Source organism: Triturus cristatus, chromosome 5_1 (assembly GCF_964204655.1).
Source record: "Triturus cristatus chromosome 5_1, aTriCri1.1, whole genome shotgun sequence".
Lineage (NCBI taxonomy): Eukaryota > Metazoa > Chordata > Amphibia > Caudata > Salamandridae > Triturus > Triturus cristatus.
This window is the reverse complement of record NC_140587.1, coordinates 564,450,427-564,471,972: the sequence shown is the minus strand read 5'-3', so window position 1 is coordinate 564,471,972 and position 21,546 is coordinate 564,450,427. Positions and strand designations below refer to the sequence as shown.

Genomic DNA, 21,546 nt, shown 5'->3' with positions numbered 1-21,546 from the left:
TCTCACATGGACAGCCATCTTGGAATGTTTTCCTTAATTAAAAAAAGCATTGCAAGATGGCTGCCGATGCATGCACTGTGTCACAAAAGCAGCTACTTTAAAACTTATTTTAAAGTTTAATTAATGTTGTAAGATGGTAAACTGCTATTTTAAAATGGTAAATGCAATGCCATGTAAAACAAAAAAAGCTTACCGACTGGTGGCAGTGTGCAGCTTTACAAAAATAATATTTAAAAGATGTAAAACAAAAAATAATTAGGTGCAGACAAGAAGGTGGGGTGTGTCCTTATGAGCAGCTGCGAGGTACCCAATTTTCAGATAAAATCATAATTTATTAAGGGAATTAAGAATGTTTATCCTCCTATAAGGAGACATATCTCTCCCTTAAAACAGAATATGGTTGTATCAAAATGAGGGAAGCGCTGCTGCAAGATTACTGAGAAATATTTCCATTAAAGTATATGCAAGGTGGACACCTGGGGGTGGATGCATACTTTCACAAGACATCATTGTCCTGACAAAGATGACAACAGCTCTGATTCCATTGAGTCACGTCTCTCTGTGGAATCTTTTTGGATAACTCAGTAATTCTCCGCCTTGTAGTGGGATGAGCTCTCTATTTTATTCAGTGCTTATGACGAAAGATGATGATCCATTGGAAAAGAAAGAATAGTTACTTGCAATTCTAGTTTTCTCTGGGGAAATCATAAATTGCCGTAAGCAACCCTCCCTCCTTTTCGTAGGAAGGCAAAGGAAATGGCTTTCCATTTTCACCATAATGCTTTATCTTGGTAACAAAAATAAACAAGCATTGGCATAACCAATAGGTCTCGCCTTAGGGACCTTATAAGTGTTTAGCCAGAGCAATTGGCTTTGCTTGTGTCTTTAAGTTATGTTGTAGAGAAGTGTGAGAAGAGGGTGCACTCCAAGGTAGGGGACAGCAACTGTAAGACCCTGTTAACAATGTGTGCACAGTAACACCAGAACAAAGCAAACAGCACAACACAGTACAAAAATGGGGCATAGAGAGTACCCTGAAAGTCAAGACGTGATCTGTGCAACATGGGGGAGTTTAAAGGTAAAGGGTCATCTTTGTCTACCACAGAGGCTGATGGTGGCACTCACAACAGATGGCAACCTGGGCACTTCTGTGAGACTGAACACTGTGAGCAGTACTAAAAAAGTGTTTAAACAGAGCACAGTGGGTAGGCAGTGGCATAGCAAAGGAGGGCGGAGGGTGCGGTCCGCCCTGGGCAGCACGCTCTTCAATGCAGCTGCTGCGGGGTGGCAAACGCAGGAACTGCCACGGGCAGCCAGAGGGCTAGCTACGCCACTGGTGGGCAGATTCCACCCACGCACGTTGTGGCCTGTTAACACCTTGCCATAGTACAAATGCAGGATGCATCCACTGTGATATTCAACAACCTGTGCCCTACTGTAAAACTGCACTGCTTTGCGGTCAACATGGAAACCTGTGCCCTTCCCATAGCCAGCACGAATAATGCCCAGCTGGTATAACACGGTCTGGATGCCCTATGAAACAATGGCAAAGCAGTAAAATATGCGGGGGGGGGGGAAATAACGTGGGAAGATAAATAAAGAATTCAGGAACGACAAGGAAGCTTGAAAAATAAAGAGAACGTAAATTGTGCAGAGGTAACAAGGTGCGAAGGAAATGGTATGATAAGAAATTGGGGAGGACTTTATGGTGGAGCCTTGAGAATAGTTTACTTCAACAGGGGGTAAAGTGAATTGTATCATGGGGTGAAGTGTGAACTTTGCGACAAGACATTCACTACATGAGGGGCGTGTGCTCTATAAAATCTGTTAGATGAGAGGGCCCCCATTGACTGATGTGCCGAGAGGTGCACAATCTGTCAGACGTCAGGGTAGCACTCACTGCAGGGCAGGGAAGAGTCAAATGAGGGCATTGTCAGGAGGGAGGAGGCGGCACATGGTGCACTTGAACTACCTTTTTTTTCATACAGATACACAGATTCGTCCCCACAGATGAACCACTTACAAAAGAGAATGTTAAATCTGCCTCTTCTTACCGACCACAGAAGCAAAGAAGTCAAATTTCATGGGTCCTCAAACTAAGTAACAGATTTTATTTTCTGTGCATTTTGGGACTTGTAGTCTAAAATAATAATATGATAAATGAAGACTACAAGTCTTACAATGCAAAACAAATAAATCTCAACTAGATGAGCTACACACGTTTGGGCCTTGCAAATTGCAATCTCCGTGGACACAGCTGTGTCTTAACAGTTTCCTGGCATTATTTTAATATGATAAACATAGGCTTAAAATCCCAGCACGCAAAAGAGCTCTTAATTTACCCAGGTCCATGCGCAGCAGCTCAGCCAGTCCATGTTTTTTCTTTAGTTTCTGCCACTTCCGTTTCTGATGATTTTACAATGGTGTAAGGAACTACAGTTCCCATAATGCAAAACAAATATCTGGATTGGCTGAGCTCCTCGGTCATGGACTTTGGAAGCGTAAGTGCAGCTTTCGAAGGTCTGCCTTCTGAAAATTCAGGATTCTCTGAAGATGTTCCACATGGCTTCTGAAAGACTGCTATGTATTGAAGAAATCTTAGTGATATATGTACAAAATTGGCAGCATGTTAAAAAAATACGCACGCATAAAAACGGCACATGCAACACAGGGCAAGCGGGAATAATTGCTAGGTCCACTCCCTCAACTCACGTCTTGGACCCCATTCCGTCCCAACTGGCCAAAAAGATCAATCTCAGCCTTGCACCGATCTGGACCAAGATCCCTGAGAACTGGATTCATGCGTGACTGTCTCAAATCAGACAAGTCACACCTCTATTAAAGAAACCGGGCTCTGACGCAAATGATCTGAACAACTTCAGACCCATCTCCAATCTTCCTCTCCTAGCTAAAATCCTGGAAAGGTGTGCTCTCCTCCAGCTCACCCAACACATGGACTGCAACAAACTCCTAGACCCTCACCAATCGGGTTTCAGAAAAGGCTGCAGCACAGAGACAGTGATCCTGAATGTCATTGATGATATCCACAACTCTCTAGACAATGACCAATGCTGTCTACTCATACTCTTAGACCTATCGACAGCCTTCGACACGGTTAACCACAAATTACTCATTAAGGTACTACAAGAGAGGGTGAGAGCGGACGAGGTGGTCTTACAGCGGCTCACCTATTTTCTACAGAAGCGCACCCAAAAAATAAAAAATAACAACTTCTTGTCTGACGTACGCCCAGTCAGCAGGGGTGAACCCCAAGGATCAGTTCTCTCCCTGCAACTCCAACATTTACATGGAACCCCTCACAGCCATACTGAAAAAATCCAACATCCCCTTTCACCTCTATGCAGACGACACCCAGATCTATCTCAAAACCTCCTCCATGGACGACATCCAAAGACTAGACGACACTCTAAGAGAAGTCCAACACTGGCTATCACTTAATCACTTGAAACTCAACCAAGACAAAACAGAAACCCTTCTCATTTCAAATAAGGAGCAGAATCCCCAAGTCACAGAATGACTGAAAGCCATTGATGCTCTTAAATTCAATCTCACCCTGGCCAACTCAGTGAAATGACTGCGAATCACACTGGACCCAAAATTAGACATGGCCAAACAATCAAAAACTCTGCCAAGAGCGCCTTCCTCATCCTTAAACTGTTCAACAAAATACATCCCCTTCATCCCTCCAAATGACCTTGAAGAAGCTACTCAAGCCCTAGTGCTGTCCAGAATGGACTATGGGAATGCAACCCTCACAAGAACAGTAAAATACCACCTGGCTCCCCTCAGAGCAATTCTGAATGCAGCAGCCAGAATAGTCACCGGAGTAAAGAAATTTGAACACATCTCGCCTGCACTCAGAGAACTAAAATGGCTCCCAATAGAAATGCGTGCTAACTTCAGAACTGCCTGTCTCACGCACAAAGCTCTGCACACCGGGAAACCTGCCTACCTGGCCGCAAAACTCAAAAAAGCAGGCCAGGCATGGAGCCTCAGGATCAGCAACACTCTACTCCCCATCCCTCTGAGAACTCGCAAACAAAACACTGCATCACGATCCTTCGCTGAAATACACCCAAAATATGGAACTCCATCCCAGTCCATATCAGGACCACCCCCTCCTTTGTAAACTTCAAAAGGCAACTCAAAGACCTCTTCCTCAACCGATCCCTTGCGAATGGATAGCTGCTGCACAAACGCAAACTCCTGCACACTGCAGCACTCAGCCACCTGAACATTAAGCCTTGTACCTCACCCACCTTCAGAATGGTCCCTGGGTCCCGCCTCCCGGAAAGGGTCCTCACACAAGTCAATTTGTATACTATTCCTATACACGGCGAATTCCTGCTAGCAATGTGATATTATACTCTCAGACTTTTGATTCGCCATGACTCAATATGTATAATACTATAATACTGTTTTTCTTTGATTGATTTCACCACTACTTATGTTGTAAAGCGCGCCGATACCTTCGGGTCTGGCCAGCGCTATATAAAACGCCTAAATAAATAAATAAATATGGCTTCCGAAGGACTGCTATGTATTGAAGGAATCTATAGTTCTATATGAAATTGGCAGCATGTTAAAAAATAAGCACGCATAAAACCGGCACATGCAACACTGGGCAAGCGGAAATGGACGCAAAATATACGCAAACGAAAACGGAACACAAGTAAATACTCATGCACAGACATGGGCGCACACCCTACATACGCACATGACAGAAAAGTCCAGACACACGTATGTAAACGCAAATATGTATACATCGAGAGTTGAAAGCATGGCACGAACAATTTAGGCAGCGTGCACTCTGGACTTTCGGGGTACGTTGTACAGCATTTACCTTGCGGGAGCGAGCAGCGGCGCCATCTGTTTCCAGAGCGCGATAATTGCAAACAGATGGCGCTGCTGCTCACTGCCGCAAGGTAAAAGCCGTACATGCACGAGTGCTGACTGGAAACCGTGCAGAACATGCACTAGTTTCCCCAAAAAGTCCGGAGTGATTCCAAGAGGTCACTCCAATGCTGCGCTTGCGTGTTGCTTAGGCGAGACCTAAAAACTGGCTCATTGCCACGTACACTGTTACTGCATCGCCAAGACAACTGAGGGTGAGAACACAATTTTCAAATACATGTTAAATTATGAAGAGATATAGGTAGCATGCTATTCCTTAAAGGAGAAGCACCAGTTTTTACAGCCTTTTAGACTTTAGCTTATTAGGCTGCATTGTTCCTATTTTCTCTCACTCTTACCTTACAAAGAGGTTTTAAAAGTGTTTTCTAGTAACTATCTTTTTTCTAATGAGTTTGTTACTATTAAAATAGGCTACTTTTTAAAGTAAATGGTCACAACTTAACCAATATATGATTTCAAACATGGGTTTCAAATATTTTTCTCTTCCAAAAAGCGGGGTTTAAAAAAATGAAAGATAAAAGCATTTATAACTTTTTAGACTCCGCGCATGGCAGGAAAATGTACGGCCTATGACAAACAATGAAGATCGAACACACAAAAGGTGATGGGCAGAATGCTTGCAATTTGGCTAAACACTGGCAATTGTTCAGGGTAGTATTCCAACCCATCGGATCTTCTGCCCACCATGCTACCTCAAATTAGGCTCACCTATATACAAATCAGCTTTGGTCCTGCTCCAGTACGAACAGTCCAACACCAACTGCCAAGCCACGCCCTCTCCGACCAGTGTTGGAAAGTGGGATTCTGTTGCAGTAACGCCCCCCCTCCCCCCAACACACACACACTTTTTGCCAGATTTTTTATGCACTTTGACTTGATGTGCCCTGGGTCCCTGCCAATCAGGTTACCAGGGTCTGTGTACTTTCCCCCAAAAATGTACACTAGTACCCCCAATTGGCACCTCTCTGGCCAGATGTAAATCCATTATAAAAGGTACCATGGGTACCAAGGTCACTGTGACCAGAGAAGGCCTCTAAGGGCTGCAGCACATATTTTGCCACCCTTAGAGGTCCTGTACCTTAACACACACACAGACATTTCAGGCTACGTGTTTTGGTGCAGAGAAAAGTGAAGAATCGACATGGCACAAACCCACTGCCTATGGTATAGGTAAGATACCCCTCTAGTTGTATTGTAATTATATTGTTATTGCATTTGTATAGCGCTTACTACCCCTGACGAGGCATTTTTTGGCACTTTTCGGCGAGTAGCATGCTATTCCGGACCCTATAGAGATAAAGAAAGAATTCAGGAACGACAAGGAAGCTTGAAAAATAAAGAGAACGTAAATTGTGCAGAGGTAACAAGGTGCGAAGGAAATGGTATGATAAGAAATTGGGGAGGACTTTATGGTGGAGCCTTGAGAATAGTTTACTTCAACAGGGGGTAAAGTGAATTGTATCATGGGGTGAAGTGTGAACTTTGCGACAAGACATTCACTACATGAGGGGCGTGTGCTCTATAAAATCTGTTAGATGAGAGGGCCCCCATTGACTGATGTGCCGAGAGGTGCACAATCTGTCAGACGTCAGGGTAGCACTCACTGCAGGGCAGGGAAGAGTCAAATGAGGGCATTGTCAGGAGGGAGGAGGCGGCTCATGGTGCACTTGAACTACCTTTTTTTTCATACAGATACACAGATTCGTCCCCACAGATGAACCACTTACAAAAGAGAATGTTAAATCTGCCTCTTCTTACCGACCACAGAAGCAAAGAAGTCAAATTTCATGGGTCCTCAAACTAAGTAACAGATTTTATTTTCTGTGCATTTTGGGACTTGTAGTCTAAAATAATAATATGATAAATAAAGACTACAAGTCTTACAATGCAAAACAAATAAATCTCAACTAGATGAGCTACACACGTTTGGGCCTTGCAAATTGCAATCTCCGTGGACACAGCTGTGTCTTAACAGTTTCCTGGCATTATTTTAATATGATAAACATAGGCTTAAAATCCCAGCACGCAAAAGAGCTCTTAATTTACCCAGGTCCATGCGCAGCAGCTCAGCCAGTCCATGTTTTTTCTTTAGTTTCTGCCACTTCCGTTTCTGATGATTTTACAATGGTGTAAGGAACTACAGTTCCTATAATGCAAAACAAATATCTGGATTGGCTGAGCTCCTCGGTCATGGACTTTGGAAGCGTAAGAGTGCAGCTTTCGAAGGTCTGCCTTCTGAAAATTCAGGATTCTCTGAAGATGTTCCACATGGCTTCTGAAAGACTGCTATGTATTGAAGAAATCTTAGTGATATATGTACAAGATTGGCAGCATGTTAAAAAAATACGCACGCATAAAAACGGCACATGCAACACAGGGCAAGCGGGAATAAATGCTAGGTCCACTCCCTCAACTCACGTCTTGGACCCCATTCCATCCCAACTGGCCAAAAAGATCAATCTCAGCCTTGCACCGATCTGGACCAAGATCCCTGAGAACTGGATTCATGCGTGACTGTCTCAAATCAGACAAGTCACACCTCTATTAAAGAAACCGGGCTCTGACGCAAATGATCTGAACAACTTCAGACCCGTCTCCAATCTTCCTCTCCTAGCTAAAATCCTGGAAAGGTGTGCTCTCCTCCAGCTCACCCAACACATGGACTGCAACAAACTCCTAGACCCTCACCAATCGGGTTTCAGAAAAGGCTGCAGCACAGAGACAGTGATCCTGAATGTTATTGATGATATCCACAACTCTCTAGACAATGACCAATGCTGTCTACTCATACTCTTAGACCTATTGACAGCCTTCGACACGGTTAACCACAAATTACTCATTAAGGTACTACAAGAGAGGGTGAGAGCGGACGAGGTGGTCTTACAGCGGCTCCCCTATTTTCTACAGAAGCGCACCCAAAAAATAAAAAAACAACAACTTCTTGTCTGACGTACGCCCCGTCAGCAGGGGTTAACCCCAAGGATCAGTTCTCTCCCCGCAACTCCAACATTTACATGGAACCCCTCACCGCCATACTAAAAAAATCCAACATCCCCTTTCACCTCTATGCAGACGACACTCAGATCTATCTCAAAACCTCCTCCATGGACGACATCCAAAGACTAGACGACACTCTAAGAGAAGTCCAACACTGGCTATCACTTAATCACTTGAAACTCAACCAAGACAAAACAGAAACCCTTCTCATTTCAAATAAGGAGCAAAATCCCCAAGTCACAGAATGGCTGAAAGCCATTGATGCTCTTAAATTCAATCTCACCCTGGCCAACTCAGTGAAATGACTGCGAATCACACTGGACCCAAAATTAGACATGGCCAAACAATCAAAAACTCTGCCAAGAGCGCCTTCCTCATCCTTAAACTGTTCAACAAAATACATCCCCTTCATCCCTCCAAATGACCTTGAAGAAGCTACTCAAGCCCTAGTGCTGTCCAGAATGGACTATGGGAATGCAACCCTCACAAGAACAGTAAAATACCACCTGGCTCCCCTCAGAGCAATTCTGAATGCAGCAGCCAGAATAGTCACCGGAGTAAAGAAATTTGAACACATCTCGCCTGCACTCAGAGAACTAAAATGGCTCCCAATAGAAATGCGTGCTAACTTCAGAACTGCCTGTCTCACGCACAAAGCTCTGCACACCGGGAAACCCGCCTACCTGGCCGCAAAACTCAAATAAGCAGGCCAGGCAGGGAGCCTCAGGAGCAGCAACATTCTACTCCCCATCCCTCTGAGAACTCGCAAACAAAACACTGCATCACGATCCTTCGCTGGAAATACACCCAAAATATGGAACTCCATCCCAGTCCATATCAGGACCACCCCCTCCTTTGTAAACTTCAAAAGGCAACTCAAAGACCACTTCCTCAACCGATCCCTTGCGAATGGATAGCTGCTGCACAAACGCAAACTCCTGCACACTGCAGCACTCAGCCACCTGAACATTAAGCCTTGTACCTCACCCACCTTCAGAATGGTCCCTGGGTCCCGCCTCCCGGAAAGGGTCCTCACAAAAGTCAATTTGTATACTATTCCTATACACGGCGAATTCCTGCTAGCAATGTGATATTATACTCTCAGACTTTTGATTCGCCATGACTCAATATGTATAATACTATAATACTGTTTTTCTTGGATTGATTTCACGACTACTTATGTTGTAAAGCGCGCCGATACCTTTGGGTCTGGCTAGCGCTATATAAAACGCCCAAATAAATTAATAAATATGGCTTCCGAAGGACTGCTATGTATTGAAGAAATCTATAGTTCTATATGAAATTGGCAGCATGTTAAAAAAATAAGCACGCATAAAAATGGCACATGCAACACTGGGCAAGCGGAAATGAACGCAAAATATACGCAAACGAAAATGGAACACAAGTAAATACTCATGCACAGACATGGGCGCACACCCTACATACGCACATGACAGAAAAGTCCAGACACACGTATGTAAACGCAAATATGTATACATCGAGAGTTGAAAGCATGGCACAAACAATTTAGGCAGCGTGCACTCTGGACTTTCGGGGTACGTTGTACAGCATTTACCTTGCGGGAGCGAGCAGTGGCGCTATCTGTTTCCAGAGCGCGATAATTGCAAACAGATGGCGCCGCTGCTCACTGCCGCAAGGTAAAAGCCGTACATGCACGAGTGCTGACTGGAAACCGTGCAGAACATGCACTAGTTTCCCCAAAAAGTCCGGAGTGATTCCAAGAGGTCACTCCAATGCTGCGCTTGCGTGTTGCTTAGGCGAGACCTAAAAACTGGCTCATTGCCAAGTACACTGTTACTGCATCGCCAAGACAACTGAGGGTGAGAACACAATTTTCAAATACATGTTAAATTATGAAGAGATATAGGTAGCATGCTATTCCTTAAAGGAGAAGCACCAGTTTTTACAGCCTTTTAGACTTTAGCTTATTAGGCTGCATTGTTCCTATTTTCTCTCACTCTTACCTTACAAAGAGGTTTTAAAAGTGTTTTCTAGTAACTATCTTTTTTCTAATGAGTTTGTTACTATTAAAATTGGCTACTTTTTAAAGTAAATGGTCACAACTTAACCAATATATGATTTCAAACATGGGTTTAAAATATTTTTCTCTTCCAAAAAGCGGGGTTTAAAAAAATGAAAGATAAAAGCATTTATAACTTTTTAGACTCCGCGCATGGCAGGAAAATGTACGGCCTATGACAAACAATGAAGATCGAACACACAAAAGGTGATGGGCAGAATGCTTGCAATTTGGCTAAACACTGGCAATTGTTCAGGGTAGTATTCCAACCCATCGGATCTTCTGCCCACCATGCTACCTCAAATTAGGCTCACCTATATACAAATCAGCTTTGGTCCTGCTCCAGTACGAACAGTCCAACACCAACTGCCAAGCCACGCCCTCTCCGACCAGTGTTGGAAAGTGGGTTTCTGTTGCAGTAACGCCCACCCCCCCCTCCCCCCAACACACACACACTTTTTGCCAGATTTTTTATGCACTTTGACTTGATGTGCCCTGGGTCCCTGCCAATCAGGTTACCAGGGTCTGTGTACTTTCCCCCAAAAATGTACACTAGTACCCCCAATTGGCACCTCTCTGGCCAGATGTAAATCCCTTGTAAAAGGTACCATGGGTACCAAGGTCACTGTGACCAGAGAAGGCCTCTAAGGGCTGCAGCACATATTTTGCCACCCTTAGAGGTCCTGTACCTTAACACACACACACACAGACATTTCAGGCTGCGTGTTTTGGTGCAGAGAAAAGTGAAGAATCGACATGGCACAAACCCACTGCCTATGGTATAGGTAAGATACCCCTCTAGTTGTATTGTATTGTAATTATATTGTAATTGCATTTGTATAGCGCTTACTACCCCTGACGAGGCATTTTTCGGCACTTTTCGTCGAGTAGCACGCTACTCCGTACCCTATAGAGGATTAGTGTTGAATTAGTATAGTGAAACATGCAAGTAAATTTTAAGTGGTGGATATGTTAGTCAGTTATTTGTATTCGGCTAGATAGCAGAAGGATAGAAGAGAAAAAAAGGTTTGTATTTATATAGCGCTTCTTACCCCTGATGGAGTGTTGAAGCACTTTTTTGTGTTTGGTGAGTAGCACGCTACTCAGGAAACCCATAAGGATTAGTGGTGAATTAATATGGTGAAATATGAAAATAATTTGATTGGTGGATATTAGTCAGTTATTTGTAGTGAGAACGATAGCGGAGGGATAGAAGGGAAAGAAAGGTTTGAATTCACATAGCGCCTGTTACCCCTGATGGGGTGTTGAAGCGCTTTTCTGGCGAGTAGCAGGCTACTTGGGAACCCATAAAGGATTAGTGTTGAAAATTAGTATAGTGAAATATGAAGTAATTTGAGTGGTGGATATGTTAGTCAGTTATTTGGATTGGGAAGAGTTGGGGAGGGGTAAAAAAGGGAAAATGGTTTGCATTTGTTTAGCATTTGTAACCGTGATGAGGTGTTAAAACGCTTTGTTGGCGAGTAGCACGCTACTCTGGTACCCATAAAGGAATAGTGGTGAATTAGTATAGTGGAATATTGAATTCGAGAAGTGAACATGTTAGTCTGTTATTTTGATTGAAAAGGATAGTGGAGGGATAGAAGAGTGAAGGTTTTCTTTTTTTAGGTCATAGCAGTAGGAGGAGGCTTTTGGATGAGTAAAAAGGGTTTTTGGAGGGCAAGATTCAGAGGGAAGAGTTTACAAAGGTTTGTTTTGGGGTATCGGTATAGTAAAAGAGGTGTCAGATGAGGGGTTGAGTAGGAGAGAGTCAAGAAAGGGTTATTTTGGGGAACATAGTAGTGGTATGGGGTTTGGGATAAATGAGAGAGTGGGTGTAGAGGATATAATGACAGATGTATAGGGTGAGAGATAGGGTAGTGCATTGGAAACAGTAGTAGAAAGAAGTTTGAGATGAGTCGGAAAGTTGGGGTAGAAGATATATTGAGAGATGTATAGGCTGAGAAATAGGGTAGTGCATTGGAAATGCTAAATTAGAAGAAAGTGATAAATGTATAGATCCATAAGTACATTGAAAGTATATAGATGCATATAAGAGGTAAGTATATGGAGATTAAAGATATTGATAGAGGTATGTCATCCACTCGCTAGAAGTAGGACAAGAGTGGAGAGAGAGAGAAGAAAGAGAGATGTAAAATCTCCTAGGTATTAGGGCCCACTTGTGAGGGGGGAGAGCTAGTCTTGCGTGCAACTAGAGTTAAAACTGCTTAAGGGGTAACAAAAACGAAAGATTAATGTGGTGGTATCCTTGACAGGGTAAACACCTGTAGTTTGTGTGTTACCCCAGTAGGCTTCATGTGCCGCAGGTAACTGAAATGTTAAAAGGTCGACATGTTTCGCGCCTATGTGGTCTCAAGGATCCATGGCGCTTCTTCAGGACCGAAACCAGGACAAAGTGAGGTGATGTGCACGTAGGAAGTGAAGGGTTAATTACCCCTTGAAGGTGTCGGGGCGGGCCAAATAACTGTGCACCCTACAGTATGGCTACAAACTAACTAGTTGTGACAGCTCCTGAAAACCACCTAGGAGAAAAACAACAAAAAAACAAGATGACAGGTGTCAGAACTCTCTCTGTTACGTCGCAGTGTGTCCCAACAGAGTACAGCTGTGCTGTGTAATTCACATGAGAGAGCGTGAGACAAGTGGGGTGAAAGCAAGGCCGTTTGTAAAGCAAGGTAATTTTTTATAGCTGGCCCCCAGCGTAGTGTCAACTCAGAGAAGCCACGCGGACCGAACACACGCAGCGCCAGAAAGCATGGCTGTCGCGTGTGAGGCACCGCCAGCCTCAAAGGAGTCAACCGCGCTGGGCGTTTACGCCAGAAAAGGAGAGGGGCTCATCGTTTTGGGCCAATCCCTGAATGCAGTCTATCCAGGGTGGGGCACGAAAAGAAACACAGCCCTCCGTGCCATGTAGACAAGTTACTGGAGGTGTAGGAGGTATTGGGCGCCGCAACTAGCTGCCACGCAAATTTTATAACAATCGTTGTTGCAAACTCATAGCTTCTGTGCGGTCATAGCAATATATAGGGGCGCTTACCTATATTTAAACGGAGAAATGCTCCATAGGCTAGGGATGTAGGACGCCCGCACCTTACCTGGTTAAAGAGAGAAAACATGACATTGGACATAAACGTTAAATCACATTGCCCAATAGTACAGTGCTAAGGTGAGAACGTACTAGTCCGGTTTAAATGGTCCCATCACAGCGTGTCTATTTACAATACTGCTCGGGTGCCGGCTCTGTAGCACGTACCCCGTCCATACGTCTGCCTGCAATCGGTAACTTCCGCGGGGACGACTTGATATAGCAATAGCAATTATTGCTGGGCAGGTGCCCTCTTCCGGGAGGTTCAATCCTGTGCTACACAGCTGCGTCATTTTGAAGGGCGTGGTGGGAATGCGCATGTGTTCCGGAAATACACTACTATTGTGCGCCTGTGCGTACCGTGCAGTGTAGATGCCGGTCGTCATGGTGAGAACGGACGCCCGGCATCCGGCCCGAGAGTGTATAACCCAGTGTTTTCCTTCTACAGAAGGCTGCAAATAGCGATCTCTATTTGTGGGCATGATTGAGGCCTGATTTCAGTATAGTACGATCGGATATGTGGTTGGAGATAGTATCTGTAGTTCAAATGGAATACAACTAAAGCCCCATTGCCGTGGGGTACGGTGGTGATCACCAAGTGGCACATGGGGATGTTGTAAGTACACTTAAGCACGGCCGGCCCGCCTATAATAGGATGGACGAGTGAAAAAGGGGAGACACAGTAGATAGCCCTGGCTGGTGTACTGTCCCTACTCCTATGTCTGGGAGGTCACAAGCAAGTGTCCCCACATAACCAGTGTTGATAATGTTTCTGGTGCGGAGGTCTAGTGTTGTTGTCCATCCTTATGAAAGGGGGCCTGCCCCCCATTGGCTATGGTAAGGTACACTTTGCCTTGCATAGTGGGTGATTCAAAGTTCCACCCAGGGAATCTCATCTATGAGGCCTCGTTCGTGTGTGCGGACACAGTGTACCCATCGTTGTTCGCGACGTAGTAGAGAAAAGCTGCTCCATTTTTGGTTAGCCTCCAATATTGTCCACTGTATTTCATCACAGGTGTGGCCCTTCTCGATGTAATGGTTCGTCATTTTGGTAGCCGTCCAGCCACATCTGATCGTGCTCTTGTGTTCACTTATCCTTGTTTTTATTGGTCAGGTCGTCATCCCCACGTACCTCAGTGTGCATGGGCAGGTTACCAGGTAGACACAGTTCTTAGTATTACCATTGGTGTGTCTATACTGTTCTCATATGAAGTTGTCAAGGTTAAGGGTTTTCATGTGATGGGTGGAATGACATGCGCTGCATGTACCCCAAGGGAATTGGCCCGACACCGGTGAAAGGTTCCATAGGGTCTGGTCCTGAGGTTTGCTCCTCGTGAGTGGTCTTGTATTGACCAGCTGATCCTGCAAATTCCTGGTTCGTTTGAACATAAACCGTGGTTGGTCCAGATTAAGGGAACCGGTATTCTGGATGTTCCAGTTTTTTTTAAAGATGTTCTTAATTTTATTAGACATTGGAGTAAAGGTCGTAACACGTGATCACTTCACTTGCTTCTCTCTCTCTCTCGTCTCCAGTAACGCCTGCCGGTTGTTGTTCCTGGCATTACGGATGACCTCATGTGGGTAACCCGGTCATGTAGACTCCTGGCGAGAAAGTCTGCTTGAGCGTCATACTCCTTGATACTACTACAGTTTTGTTGTATCCTCAGAAACTGACCATACGGGAGGTTCTCTCTCAGGGCCTTCGGATGGTGACTTTTAAAGCTGAGGAGGCTGTTATGATATGTCTCCTTCCTGTAGGTCGCCGTGTGGAGGTGTCCATCCTCCAGGGTAATCAATAGGTCCAGGAATGGAATTGCCTTCTCGCTGGCTGTCTTGGTAAAGCGAAGATGGGGGTTGAGGTCATTAATCCATTTGTGGAACTTAATGTTTGTCTCCACATCACCTCTCCATAGAATCAGGTTATCATCGATATCTCTTCCAGGTAATCAGGTTGTCTTTGTACGGATTGCTGTCTGTGAAGATGTTGGTGGCCTCAAAACATGCCATGTACAGACCCGCCAGGCTCGGCGCAAAGGTGCTGCCCATGCTGGTACCCTGTACCTGGTGGTAGATGACAGTTTTGTACATAAAAAAAATCTGTTTTTGAGTGCGATGGTGATGTCAATGATAAACTCAACCGGCGTGTTGGTAGGGAGGTCCGCATCGTGTAACTGTTTCACCACCACCTCAATGGTGGCATCCTGAAGAATGTCCGTATACAATGCCTCTATGTCCAAAGAGAGGAGAAGGTTGATAGCCTCAGTGTTGTCATTGTTGATGTCCTGTATCAAGTTAAGGACATCACGTGTGTCCTTCAGGTACACCGGTGTTGCTTGGACCAAGGGGCGCAAGAAGTAGTCACTGAATTGGAGTGGTTCAAGTAAGGAGCCTATGCCGGACACATTCGGGCGGCCTGGTGGGGGAATTATGCCTTTGTGAATTTTGGGCAGGAGATACAAATACGGCATCTTGGGGTTCTCATTCACCAGAAATGCCGCCTCCTAGGGTGAAATCCATCCCTTTGTTGCTGCCTCATTCACTATGATCCGTATCTGTGAGAGTAGTCGGTCTGTAGGGTCAGTCTCCAATCTGTGGTAGTACTTGGTACTGTTCAGTTGCCGGGAGCACTCCATTTCATAATCCTCAATGTTGAGGATAACGGTGGCACCACCTTTGTCCACGGGTTTAATGATGATGGCTTCATCATTTTTCAGTGAGTTAGCCGCGTGGCGTAGTTTCTTTGGCATATTGTCATACGTAGGTTTACTTCTCAGGTAATTGGCCTCCTTCAGTACAGCTTTTTCGAAGGTCAGCACCCCGCTGGGAACCATCCCTGCCGATGGTGTAAATTTGGAGGGCGGTCTCAAACCTGTGCTTGGCGCTCTGGTGTAGGATTATTGCTGAAGAAAGACCACAGTCTTATCTTGCGGAACAATTGGTGAAGTTCTTCATTCATGATGAAATTGTCCTCTTTTGGTGTGGGAACAAAACCTAGGCCCATCTCCAGGATGGAGGCTTCATCAGTGCTGAGTTGTCTCTTCGATAGATTCACAATCAGGGTCTTGGGTGCGTCATGCTCCTCTTCGTTCTCTGTTGTGGCTCTGTGTCCTGCCATTGTACCTGTTTTTGCCCTCTTCTTTTTCCTCTGCTTCGTCCCCTGCCTCTGTTCTGAAAAGGAGGAGGCGGTTTTTGGAAAAAAGGGTGCTGAAATCCCTGCTGTGGACCAGGAAATGCGGGGTACCACATGGGTTCCTGTGGAGGGTAGGGTTTGATGGGAGTACCCATACATGGGCGGCATAGGGGGAGGTGGGAATAGTGCTTGCTTGTTCGGGTTTCTTCCCCAGCTGCTATTGCTTGAGTTGCTGTATGTGGAACGCCCCGAGTTAGCTGAAGTCGATGAGTCCTCTTCAGATGAGATATCAGTATCGGACGCTCGAAAGTCCTCCTTTGTGTAAGGGTACATCTTCTCCCTATCCAATTTTTTAATGTCCTTCTGCGGTTCGGAGATCTTCTGCTGCAGAAGGTAGTCCCGATGTTCTGACATCTCCGCATTAATCTCGGCCAGCCGAGTTTTAAAGGCAGTGATGCTGATACCTGTCTTGAGGCTATTCTCTGCAATGTTGATTTTGCTAATCAATGCATCCGAGAGACATTTTGCTGTGCCGATAATCAGGATGAGCCAGTCACGGGTGCATTTCCACGCGATTTGGTTCCATTCCTTTCTGAAAACCAGATCCTCTAAAAAGATCCTAGGTGCTGTCTGTGTTATTAGGCCATAGGGCGCAGCGTTGGCTCTCAAGTACTCAGTCATGACAGACCAATGTAGTGCAATCTTGACCTGCAGTTCTTTTTAGAGAGGCTAGAGAGTTCCAGTCGCCTTGTAGACTTGTGCTTGCCATCTTACCCTCACTGTCTAGCAGTGAGGGGGTTCTAAGGATCTCGGCCACAATGTCGTCGCCGAAGCCGTGTCCTAGGTTCTCACCCATCGTAGACGTGGTCATGTCTCGTGTAATAGAAAAAAGAGGTCAAACAGAAAGATAGAGATGAGGTCCCTTGGCTGAGCCGCCGTGCTACAAATGTTTCGATACAAAGAGGGGGGACCAGGAGCCAGTTATGGTCCAGTGCCCGTGCTCCTAGCATAAAATGTTAATCAAAAAGGGGGACACAGTTCCAGTGGAGGGGTGCAATATGTCCCCACTCGCTACAAGGAGGACAACAGAGTGGGAGAGAGATAAGCAAGAGATGTAGAATCTCCTAGGTATTAAGGCCCAATTGTGAGGGGGGAGAGCTAGTCTTGCCTCTAGTTGGGTGCACTATACCACTGGTGAGGGTACAGTTGCAGGAGCACTGTACTCCTACAGTGTGAGTCCTTTCTTAGACATTGTAAGTGCCGTAAAGCCATAAAGAGTATATGGTCTGGGAGTCTGTCATTACGAACTCCCCTCCACAGCACCATAAAGGCTTTACTGAATTCTGGGAAGTTTGGTAGCAAATGTCTCAGCATAATAAACCCACACTGATGCCAGTGTGGGATTTATTATACAATGCACTTCGAGGGCATGTCAGAGACACTACCGAAAAACGACCAGCCTCTGGTGAGTTTCCTAAATGGTAGACACCAGCCTGCCACCACAAGACAAGTTTCAGGACCCCTGGGGTGGGAGCCTTTGCTCCCTGGGCCCAGAAACAAAGCCTTTCCTGGGCAGGGGTGTTCACACCTCCCCAGGTCAAGAAGAGCCATCTGGGGCAGGGGAGCTTCAAATGCTTTGCTGCCTTTTTAATGCGTCCCTCCAGCATCTCCTGCTATCAGGATCAGGCCCCCTACCTGTCTCACCTCCTTTTCCGCAGGAAAAATTAGGAAAGCCCAGAAGGTGTGCCCACCTCTGCCAACCCCACCTCTCATGTGGATGAGGAGAGGTGTGGCCCAATCTTCAGTGCCAAAGTATAATTTGGTTAAAAATGGTTACTGGGTGTTCAACAGCATAATGGCATGTTCTTTGTTACGTTTATTATTTAACATTTAGGCGCCGTATGTTTATTTCGGATTTGGCCATGTTGGGCGTACTGAATATTTAAATTGGGATCGAGAAGTTCCCCCTTTGTGAGTAATATTTGGTCGAAAGTTTTATTAAAGAGTACAAGTTAAAATTACTTTGATTATGGTGTAATTAAGTTAGGAAATTGTAGATGGCTGCTGCATTTAGTACGAGTGAATGCAGCATTGGTAACTGTGTCCAGGTTTTTTATACGCGTCATTTCTATTTCATATTTGACCACATTGGGCGCACCAAATATCTAAACTGGGAATGACAAGTTTCCCTCTTGTGAGTATCATTGAGCCGATAGATCTAATAAATAAGTACAATTTGGGAAGCTTAAGATGGCCGCGGCTTTTAGATCGAGCTTATGCGGCGTTGGTAACTGTGTCCATCTTCTATGTTTGATTATGGACGTTCGGCGTCACTTATAAGAAACAGATGGCGTTGGGCGCGTTGAACGCCGGATTTATTGGAACATTGGGACGCTGTCTGCAATTGCGCGGTAAGCTGGCATTTGAATTAATAAGATTGGGACTCAGATTGAAGCGATTAGTTTAATCTGAGAGAAAAATAGTATAATATATAAACAGTTTATTAAACGAAGCCTATAAGTATAGCAACCTGGAACAGTGGTAGATGGATATACGCTGAGTGGATACGGAACAGGAGGGGGTTTTCCTAAAAAACGTGAATGATATTGCTGGATCGTATGGCAAATTAGTTTTATACACTAAAAGACACAAAGACGTTGACAGGAGGTCATGTTTTCAACAAGGATGGTGGCCCATTCATTGACTAGTATACACAATAAATCCTTTGTTATAGGTGGAACTTATCAAGGCTCCAAGACTTATACAGAAGAAAGCGATGGATTATTATAGAGAGTATACATACTAACGACATTGATAAAACACAGAAATTTTAAGGTGGGTGCACTACAATCTATTTTGAAGAATACTATAGGCTATTTTCTTCTTAAAGTGTAGGAAATCGCCTGTGGACAATAATATGTGGTCACTCACATTGTTATTTTAGCGGTCTGAGTTGCTGATATTTTACTGACTGGAATTGACGTTTAATGGACACTGATTGTCAGATTGGGACCTACGATACTATATAATTGTGGTGAGGAGTACTTCTTATTCGTAACACGCTCTGGCTACGGGTATTATTTTTCAATTTATTGTTTGAAAAATAATAGAACAGTGGTGTATTAAACCTCCACTTGATTTTTTATGATTTCTTCTCTGATCTTAGATTCATTCATTGGGTGTGACATTGTGGTCTTTTTTGGTTTCCTTTAAATCTGCACTAAATTTTGGATGGCTTGTTTCCAAAATAAATATTTTTACTTTGGGACACTTACTATGATAGGTGTCTCGGATCTCACAAATGGGTGATTGGTGGTTTTGGTTCATCAATATCATTGAATTTGAATCACTGAAATTTTTTTTTATCTGATTTTGATAATATAATGATATATTTCCATTAGTAGGTATTGCATTTTATGAAAGAGAAAAAAATACCTTATTTGTTTATATATATGCCACAACATATATGTTTTTATGTATAACTTGCAGCCTTGAGGAAGCCCTGGTTGGGGCGAAACGCGCGTCGGCTGGCTGCTATCTGTAGAAGAAAAAATGAATGATCTACAGTGACTACTCTGGAAACTTCTTCATTAAGATGACGAAATGGTTGTGTTGGAGTGTTTAGACACACTTTGGATTACAGTGATATATTTATGGTGTGCCTCTGTGTCTTGTTTTTGAATAGTATGTTCTGGTGCAGGGATAATTATCTTTAATTCTCTCTGTTTATCCAGATTGCTACACTCTAGGTGGATGAGTGTATGACACTAAGATTGCACCCAAGACTCAATTTATTGTTATAGCACTATTTTGGAGACATAATTATGTGCAGATCATCGAAAGCAAATCCACCACAGTTTTCTTAAAAAATAACATTTCTATGTTTATCCAGGTGTTCTGATAACTGCATTCACACCGCACCCATCATATCTGTAAGGATCTGTCAGTTCAAACCTCCATGTACCTGTGTAGTCTAGAGACCACATGGGTATAGTAAATCACAGACCTAGTGCAAATGCAAGGACTGTTTTGACCAAAAACATGAATGCCCAGAGTTGTATTATAACAGAGCACAGGGATTTGTAACACTGGCAAGTAAATCATCTGCTGTAGTATTGTGCAAGCAATGCACTGTAACATCAAATTGAGAACATCATTTAAAAAACAAGCTGCACTGTTTAACTGCCAAGCAAGTAACCATATAGTTTTTGTTCGAATGACTACCTATCTCAAGATGGCTCAATCTTGGTAAAACACCATGCATGCACTCCTGAATGTTCATTTTATAAATCATTGCCATTCGCTGTATCCCTCACTGGTATTCCCATTTACGCATACTGTACAAGTACTAGTAATGCCTTCTGTCTAGGCTTTCAAAGAATAATTTTCTATTATTTTATTTGTTCTGCCGCTGTTGTGAGCATTAAGGAGAAAGTCGCACATAAAACTATTAAAACTCAAATCAATTTCGGTATTTTTTCATTTTTTTTAATAAAGATCACACCTTCTTGAGTCTTTTTCCCTAGGTTGCATGGTCCCACAAAGGCGATGCATATGGAAAAACATCCCATCCTGTTTAAGACAATTTAGAGCAGCGGTAACAATGCTCCATCACATCCCTCGCACAACCAATCAAATCTTCTAAAACATGTCTCAGTGATAGCATAAAGAATAGAAGTAGGCACGTGGGATTAACTGTCTAAAGATCATGCGACAAAGCTACACGTGTTGATGACAAAACCACAAGTCCTTCCTATGTGTGTTTTTCAAATGCGGCTCGTTACAAGTAGGTTAATTTGCTGACGCCTGTAGATGGCCAAGATCCACCCTAGTTAATGACATTCATGAGAGTATGCAGAGTCCATCCCCCTTCATATTCTTAATACAGGTAGAATTGTGGCATCCATAGTTACTGCATGGTGTTGGCACAAATAGGTACTACATTGTGTTCGGAAACTGGAAGATGTTTGTTTTTAGTACGATCATTGCCAAGGATTGCATTCGGTCTACATTATAGGCCACAGGTTCCCTCACCAGAATTCAAGTGCTCAGTGCAGCAATGATCAAAGCACTAGGATTCTCATGTGTAAACTGTATTTCTTAGACCAAGCTCTGTTCAATCATTTAGGAACTGGAGGTCACACTGGGGGATGCTGTTTAGGGCTTTGGGCATGTCTTCAAATAATTTCTGCTACATTCCTTCTGTTTAACTAACATAAATGGTGAATATTTAGAACCGAACAGAATACACAATTTCCAAGGAGAAAAACGTTTGTGGAATTGCCAGTTGGGTTTTTGACCAGACTGACAATTCCACAAAAACATTCCTGAAATAGTATT

At 44.0% G+C, this 21,546-nt stretch overlaps 1 protein-coding gene across 8 annotated transcripts in view; it reads right to left on the bottom strand.

The window, feature by feature from the left end:
• Positions 1-21,546, bottom strand: part of NCOA2 (nuclear receptor coactivator 2) — a 1,201,189-nt gene that overhangs the window by 443,937 nt on the left and 735,706 nt on the right. The gene's annotated exons all lie outside the window — the stretch shown is intronic.